At 38.9% G+C, this 9365-nt stretch overlaps 1 pseudogene; it reads left to right on the forward strand.

Moving 5' to 3' along the window:
• Positions 1-9067: 9067 nt before the first annotated feature.
• Positions 9068-9155, forward strand: LOC141124474 (U2 spliceosomal RNA; annotated as a pseudogene).
• Positions 9156-9365: the final 210 nt, after the last annotated feature.

A 9365-nucleotide genomic window follows, 5' to 3' on the forward strand; every position in this document is an offset into this window, starting at 1 on the left:
ATTTTGCTTCTGTCTCAGCTTCCTGATCTGGTGTGATGACCATGGTTCTCTGATATCACACATCCGGCCCATGTTCAGAGGGGTCAGATATAAGCAAATAAAGTGCGACTTTCCTCATTAAGAATTCTGTCTATTTCATTTATAAATAGGACCGGCCTTAGGCATAGTTTTTTTGAAGTCAATTAAGCTGGATACATACTATACAACTTTTTATTGTTATCCATTTAGATCAGTGTTTCTCAACTCCCAGTCCTCAAGGCGCCCCAACAGGTCCTGTATTTTTTTAGGATTTCCCTCAGATGAAACAGCCGTGGTAATTACTAAGTCCCCTTAACCCTTTGAGGACCATAAGATTACCGTCATCAATATAAAAATAATTATATTTTTTTCTCTTTAAGAATGTATTTGAACAATAAATAAAACCATTTCCACACTTGTGCCATTTTTGGGGGAGGAATTATTATCCAATAACATCTGACTATTTAGGTTACTTTTTATGGGGAAAAAAAAGAAGCAATTTTTATTTTCGTACAGTTTAAGTTCGTACAGTTCGGTTGCTGTAACTAAGCCATTTAGTGAAATAACTGGCAAAAAGCTAGATCCATTTGTTGATCAGAACTAATATTTTGACTCAAAAAAAAAAAAAAAAAAAAAAAAAATGTTTTAAGTTCTTAATCAGATGATACAAGCGTCTCAGGACCCCATGGGGCAAACGACTGCGCTATACTGCAGATGGACATCGGCAGCAAAAAGCGCCCTGAGACGATTTCAGTTCGCATAGGTAGCGCTATACAAGTCACTCGTTCATTCAGGCAATTTAAAAACATGGGACAAATACGTCCCTTGGTCCTCAAAGGGTAAACAGTGGAGCGTTTTGCAGGCGATATAGCATTAAAAACAGCGCCTGCAAATCACCCTAAAACAGCTGCGCCATTGGCTTTCACACTGGAGCGGTGCTCTGGCAGGGCGTCAGAAAAAGTCCTGCCAGCAGCTTCTTTGGAGCGGTGAACTCACCGCTCCTCCCCATTGAAAACAATGAGGCAGCTCTGCGATGCCGCCGGTAAAACTGCGGTTGGATTTAACCTCTTTTTGGCCGCTAGTGGTCGAATAGCTCCGCTTTACCGCTGACGGCACAGTATGAAAGGGGTCTAAAGGCAATGAAACTGATCAAATCACCTGTGAAAAATAACGGGAAGCCTGAAAACACTTGACCTGTTGGGACGCCTTGAGTTAAGAAACACTGATTTAGATTTACCAAAACCATGTACAGCGAGGGCCTGCCTGATTGCAAACAAATTGAAAATCTTAAGCCCCATACACACCATCAGATTTTCTGCTGATTTTTGTCTTCAGATTTACTAAAACCATGTAGTGCAGGGGCCTGCCTGATTGCATACAAATTGGAACTCTGAAGGTTTGACCTCATATTATATGGTTTTGGTAAATCTGAAGGAAAAAAAAAAAAAAAATCTACAGAAAATTAATTGTATAGTGTGTATCCAGCTTAAAATGTAGTGTTTTTTTTTTTTTTTTTGCCTTCAGATTTACCAAAACCATATAATATGAGGTCAAACCTTAGGATTTTCAATTTGATTTGTATGTGACCAAGGCAGGTCCTTGCTCTACATGGTTTTGGTAAATCTGAAGACAAAAATCTGCAGACAATCTAAAGGCCCATACACACGATAGGACTTTGTACAAACATTACCGTTGATTTTTGTACAAAGGGCGTCGGCCGTAAACCAATTAAGCATACACACGGCAGGACTTTTTCAGCCAACTTTCACCAAATCACGTGGTTTTTCAGCTCTTTACCGCCACCCTTTGGTCAACTTCTGTATTGTTGTCTGATCTTTTGCATTGGTTCTGAGCATGCATGTTTGTACTTTGCACTAAAATCCTATGGACTTGTGTACACACAATAGGATTTTGCACCATAGGACTTTTGTTGCCGGAAAGTTTGTCTGTTTGCACAGCAAACATTTGTCCGATGAAAACCGAAAAAGTTTGTCCGATGTAGCGCACACACGGTAGGATGTTGCCTTAAAACAGCTAATTTGCATGTTTGTTGTCAAAGTCCGATCGTGTGTATGGGCCTTACTAGTGTGTATGGGGTCTTGAGGTTTGACCTCATATATGGTTGTAGTAAATCTGAAGACAAAAAAAAATTTGGTAGAACATTCGATTTTTATTTTTTTATTTTTTTTTATTTTTTTCTTCTTTCAATTGCTAAACCATTTGCTTCTACGAACAATGGCTTTAAAGTGTTGTTAAACCCAGGACTCTGCATTCGCTATATCTGGTCTCCCACAGTACACAGAACATGGAAATGCAATTTTAGTAAATATGAAACTGCTAAATATCTTCTCATCAGCAGAATATAGCAGTCTTGTGTGTTTTTTCACTGTCCAGCCTCTTCTTCTTTTTTTTTTTGTTTTTTTTTTTTTATTATGGATTTAGGTCATAGAAAACACAATCCAACTAGCGTATATACTCGAGTATAAGTCGAGGCCCTAATTTACCACAAAAAAAAAAATGGGAAAAACTTATTGACCCGAGCATAAGACGAGGGTGAGAAATGCACAGCTACTGTAAGTGGAAAAGAGGGTCAACAATGCCCATTTGCAGACATAGGTCCCCCGAACTTCAAACTCGGTAGTTAAGGGTTCCTAGATGCGCCCTAGCTGCAGCCAAAATTTGGGGTCTCTGAACCCAAAGGGTCCCGAAATGAAATTGCTGCAGATGGATACAGTTAACCAAATTTGGGGCCCCGTATCTCGGGGCTACTTAGTGCTAAAAACCCCAAATTTGGTGTACAAACCCAGTGGAAGTAGCACCATAAAACTTCCAAAGCTGGGGTTTCTAGCACCAAGTGGCCCCGAGATACGGGGCCCCAAAAATCAGTTCAGAAAATGTCAAGCACTTTTCTGCAGCAGAGAATGACATTTTCCGAACTGGTTTTGGGGCCCCGTATCTCAGGGCCACTTGGTGCTAGGAACCCCAGCTTTGTGGCCCTGAGATACGGGGCCCCAAATTCGGCTCAGAAAATGAAATTTTTTGCTGCAGAAAAGTGCTTGACTCGAGTATAAGCTGAGGGGGGCACTTTCAGCACAAAAAAATGTGCTGAAAAACTCGACTTATACTCGAGTATATACGGTATATAAGAAAAAATTCATATTTAGTTTCTGTGTGTCACATAATAGCCAAGGTACACTTATTTACTTCTGTTCCATTTTATTCACATTTGACTTTCAAAACTAAAAAAAAAAAAAAAAAAGGCTGCTCCTAATACTGAAGTTCGTACTTTATTAAGTATTACACAATACAAAGAGCTTGGAACAAATAGTGATGGAAGGGAAAAAAAAAAAAAAAAAGTTTTACAGCAAATTCGAACCGATGAAATAACATTTTGTACAAAAATTCTTACAAATATTCTCGTACAACAAAGGCTTTTTTTTTATTGTTGTGTTGTTGTTTCTGATCATGCACAGTCATCCTTTTCTGAATTTTCTTGTACGGAAATCATACACATTAAACGAAAATTGTTTGTTCTGTTTCCATTATGAGAAACATTTTTTGGCGTTTGCCCCCTTAGGGAATTTTCATACGAAAATTCGGAATCGGCTGTCCAAAATTGTGTACACACTATACGAAAATTCTTTTGGATGAAAATGTTGGCCCCATTTTTTTTTTTTTTTTTTTTTTTAGATAGTGGTGTGTGTGTGTGCCTTACAAGAACAGAAAACATGAAAAGAGTTAACGAGTCAAGTCAGCAGGTGGAAATAATGAGCCAGAGTGCTGGGAGGATGGTCATGTGATTAGTGGGGGCGGGGCAGGCTAAAGAAAGGATTGTCATTGGCTGGAGGAGACCATGTGATTAGTGGGTTGAGCCTGAGAAACTTACATAAGGTTGGAAAGGCAGAGCAGACAGTCATTTGTGCTTTGGGAGAGGGAGGGGGAACGTGTTTTATAACAAACGGCAAAGAAACTGAGAATATTGATAGGGAAAGAGAGACTGATTCTGTGTTTTTATATCAGCATAGTTAGGGAATTCTCTAATAGAAGTTTATTTACAATGGAACATTAACCTGGTTATACTACAAGATAGGGAAAGAAAGCCTTCTGAGATATTTCACTTTTGTTTTGCTAGGATAGAGGAGTACTTTTAGACCTCTATTTAGTCAATGGAGCCTGAGTTCTGTGTCTGGAGAAGCAATTTACACAGCTCAGCCTTGGTTCTTATTCATTCTTGGTTCACTTTGCTGAGATCTGATATTGATCTGACTTTCAGTGCAATGTGTTAGGACAACTTTGATGCTACTTTTGAAGTACTTTGTATAGTCTGAGGCAGGGATGGCACTATAGTAGTACAGGAACCTTGCCATGCATGCAACAATGTTCTCTTCCATTGTTATTACTATCATGCAGGATTTTTATAGCGCCAACAGTTTGCACAGTGCTTTACAACATGAGTGGACATTACACTTAATACAAATCAATACAGGAGGGATCAGAGGACCCTGCTCCTTAGAGCTTACACTCTAGAAGATGAGATTCTGTAGGAATCAAGTTGCATCTGAAATTGCACCAGTGTGAATGGAGCCTTGGACCATCTTTATTCCTTTTGTATCAGGGGTCTCCTGAACTTTTTAAACAAGGGGCCAGTTTACTGTCCTTCAGACTTTAGGGGGATTGGATGTTGGTATCAGTGGGAGGACAAATGCCCAAACGGGTGTCATTTGGAGAAATGGTCCCCCGTTGTCAGTGGGAGCGATTGTGCCCCATCACTGAGGGGAATACTGTCTTGTATCAGTTAGATGAACAATGCACCAAGGGGCAGATAGAGGCAAACAAGGGGCTGTAGTTTGGAGACCACTGCTCTATATAATGACGGGGTATATTGGTGAGAGAAGTCCAGACTGGCATAGCGTGTCACATCTGCTTTCAAAGCACTTGGTAGAGGTCCTCAGTATAACTGTTTTCTATATATAATGAACAGACCTGTTAAAAGAACATGCAGTATATGGCGAGGTTGACACCCGTTTGTGTTTTTCAGGGTTTTTTTGTGTTCTCTTACAACCGGCCTCCTCCTAAAAAATGCATAACACAAAGCCCTACTCAAAATGTATTCATTTTTGTTTTTGATGCTCTTCCATTTAAGTCTATAGACCTAAAAATGCACCTTTTGTACATGAGAAACAACCTGTATCTCTTCCAAAAATGCACAGCAGGACACAGCATAGATGTGGACAGGATCCATAGGAAGAATGTTCAATTGATTATCTTCAGAAGCACAGGATACACTAAAAAATGTATAGGTGTAAACCTAACTTTACAACCATCCTCCCTTCAGATTGGTAGTAAGACGCTGTCAAGTGCTTCCCTTGTTTAATAGTTTATTTCCGATTTTGAGTTTTTATAAAATGTATAAAGCAGGTAAGCCCAAACACCGTGCTCATAAAAAGCAATAGATCAAATCGCATCAGTGTTGGGCCTCTTTCATACTACTGCAATTTTTGCCGTTATTTCAGGGAGAGCCTGTGTAGCTCGCATCAAAGTCAGAACACAGTAGTACATGGACTACTTTTGAAGTCGCACAGATATGAATGGTACTCATTGGAAATCATGGGGGTACAACTTGTGCTACTTTGCATTTCCACGTTGCAGGACAAGTCGTATGAGTGTAAAAAGGGGCCTTACAGGTCCAAGGAGGAGCCCTCAACTCATGTGCCCCAGTTATAATTTCATCCCTAGAAGATCTAGCAAATATGGATTTATGATCTCTGTAGTAAATCCTTTTGATACTGAGGTTTTTTTTTTTTGGATAAACATGTTTGGGACAAACCTAAATCTATACTCCAAATAAAAAAAAAAGTATACATAAAAAGGTACAGGATCCATTGTCTATTTTTTTTTCCTTCCATCACTCCGATTTGTATCTTCCAAGCTCTTTGTGAAGTATTACACAATAAAGTACATACTGCAGTATTAGGAACAGCTTTTTTTTTTTTAAGTTTTGAAAGTCAAATGTAAATAAAATGAAACTGAAGTAAATAAGTGTACCATGGCTATTATGTGACACGCATAAAAACTAAATATGAATTTTATATAGTTGGATTGTGTTTTCTATGACCTAAATCCATAATAATAAAATAAAGTCTGAACACTGAAAACTCACAAGACTGCTATATTCTGCTGATGAGATAATTAGCAATTTTATATTTACTAAAATAATTGCATTTCATGTTCTGTGTACTGTGGGAGACCAGATATAGTGAATGCAGAGTCCGGGGTTTAGTAACACTTCAAATTCATTGCTTGTAGTAGCAATTGGCTTAGAGTTGAGGCTTCTTTCAATTGCTAATAGAAGATCACCTTGGAGGTAGTACTTTAATTGTTCGCTTCTATACAAAAAGTAAATCAGCTTTAGGTGGGTGGATAGTTTTGCCTTTTTTTTTTTTTTTCATACATAACATATAGGTCTACACTTTTTTTTTCCCAGTTATCCCATGTTTTGTACAGGTGATTAGTATTATCTCACTAAGCATGCTATGATCAGATCAGGATCTTCATGTTATACAGGATAAGATCTCTGTATAATGTTGTTGTGTAGATCCATCTCACCTGTAGGAGTCTCCTCTCATCAGCTGGATGGAATGTTCTCATTAAGTCACCTGTGGAATCACACATTGCAGATCTGCTGCTAAATTTCAGCAGGGTCTGTATGGTAAAAAAAATGCTTCAGAAGTGAGATGCAGTACACCTGTGCTCAAATCCCAGTACTACATGTTCTATAATCAGGTGCTAAAGGGCCGTGACCACGTTACAAAAAATTCTGCAAGAAGCCTCTGCACACCACTAATACATCCTTCTTCCTTCTTTTTTTTTCTTTTTTTTTTTTAAGCAAACTTTACAAAAAAAAAAAAAAAATTATTATATATAATTACAATACTGTACATGTTTTAAGCTGTCCAACTGCGTCAAAGTTATTGTATCTCTATGGCTATACCCCTACAAAATTGAAATGCTCCAATGAATATAGTGCCAAGTTGGAGAGCTACAAGGTTTTAGGTCTGGCTGCTGACCTGCAATACAATAGAAATAAGATGTCTGCTCCGATCCCAATAGCTTCTTCTACATGTATATAATCCATCAAAGGCTAAAGGAGAGTGCCTACTACATATTAACACTAATAATTCTAGGTGAACCCTCTTGCCCACTATGTACCCTTTCTAGAAAACAGCTTTTTTTAGTCCACATATATAGCAATATGTGTTTTTAAGCCTGCCAACAGCGTCTAATACAAAAAAAAAAAAAAAAAAAAAAAAGAAAGTCATCCTTGCTTTATTAATGCTTTCATCAAAGTGCAAGTTGGTGTCCTGGGGTTGGAATAGTGCCCCTTTCTCTAGGTTTTCTTAGGAGGAATAATGCTCATTTCTGTGGGTGTCATGGGCTAGAATAGTGGCCCATTGAGCACCAACATTGGCATTAAAGGCTGAAATGTTGCCCCAAAGTTTGTAAACATATAATGTGAATAACTTCAGTTTGCAGGCCGCGATTTTATGGTTGGAAAAGTGTCATAAGTCACATGCTGTGGCACTTGTTAACATGGCTGATGATTAAAAAAAAAAATGCTAAATTGACCTGGTTGGATTGATGCCTTGCCTAGGAAATGTAGATCGGCGATCAACTTGGTCATGCCAGGTATAGCATGAGTCTGCTGGACGGGGGTCAATATGTCTTCTCAGGAGGTTAAACTGCAACAAATTGCACTTAATATTTTGCTGTAAATCCAATCCACCCTCCAGAGGAGCAGCAAATACTGCATGTGATACTGCCAGCAAAACGCTGGTGATTTAAATATTGCATTGTTGTTTTTTTTTTTTTAAATTTCCTGTTCCATTTGTGAATTGGGCTTACCACTAGAATGTGTTTTTTTTTTTTTTTTTTTTTTTTTTTTTTTTTTTTTTTTTTTTTTTTTTTGCATTCAATTTATGCAAATTCAAGTGGGCTTGTTACTGCATGCGGTAGCCGTTAGTGAATTGACCTCAAAGAGTTTAATGGTAGTACACCTAAAACACAACGTCGATGGAAGCTGAGCCTTAGGGCTTCATACATTCTGATAGTTCAGTTGCCCATAAGACTTTTACGGTCAAAAAAACTTAAGGGAGTTAAATGCAATGTACACAAACATCTTATGAATCCATACAATGAGTAACAAAAGGCCAATTGGCATGTGAATAAGATGGTTCAGGAGGTAATTACGTTAAACAGATGTCTTGACATTACCTGTTACATGATTATCAGGTCTAACAACCAAACAGGGACATCCAATGTCTTGAAAGAGGAAACAACTCGTACACATGTGACGGGTAGTGCCAGCCATCTGCCCTATATTCTATTTAGTGGGACCATAAATGAGCCTTATATAGGGGAGCGTTAGGTTCACCTCCTGTTGTTATCAAAGACTCAAGTGTGGGAATGGTTGCCTGCATCCAGTTTTCTTGCTAGCAACTTGTGGGCTGTGAATAATGTTTCATGGAAGAATTTGTTTTGAAATTTTTGTCCATATTGTGGGTGTCTGGTAAGAGATCTAAAGTACATGACTTTGGGTTCTCCCCTATCCTTAGATCCAATGTGGTCATGCAAGAAGTGAACCATTTAAGTCCAATAAGTTTGTACAATAGGGCAGAACCATATGAGTTTGTACCTGCTTATGTTCTGCATACAGTAGTATACAACAGGCCAGCACCACTTTGTTGATTTTTGATAAAAAAAAAACTTACATATTCGGGATAATACAAAATTGATTTACCATTGCATTTTCAAACCTGCTACCCCTATCCCACCATTTTACCCGGTACTTCCACCTCTAGGAGCTTATCGCCTCTCCTTGTCAGTTTAAACCTTCCACTTTTCCCATCTGTTTATGAATACCTCCCTATTTTCTTCACCGCTATGTCTCCTCCACTTTACTAAGCCAGTCCCCTACTTTGGGGCTTTCTATTTCTTTCCACTTTTTAGATATCAGACTTTTAGCGGCGTTCATCATATGGGGTATCACCGAATTGCTTCTCGGTCTTTTGGCTAAGATCAAGTGTAGTATCTGTTAACAGTTGCCAGGAGGTGGCGCTTGCTTCTGTTCCTGATCTACAGTGAGGTGTATTAGGGGTGTCGGTGGCTATGCAAAACCTGCTGGTGTAAAGGTGACCTGGAGCGGTTAGAGATAGCCGAAAGGGAAGCCTTTTGATGGAGAACCACTGGGTCCGGCTGAAGAGTTGGGTCCCTGACCTTTTTGGCCTAGACTTGGTGCAGTCCCTAGACCCGCCAGTTTTTTGGGAGCGTAAGATGGCCCCTCTAGTAGC

Source organism: Aquarana catesbeiana, linkage group LG01 (assembly GCF_042186555.1).
Source record: "Aquarana catesbeiana isolate 2022-GZ linkage group LG01, ASM4218655v1, whole genome shotgun sequence".
Classification (NCBI taxonomy): Eukaryota; Metazoa; Chordata; class Amphibia; order Anura; family Ranidae; genus Aquarana; species Aquarana catesbeiana.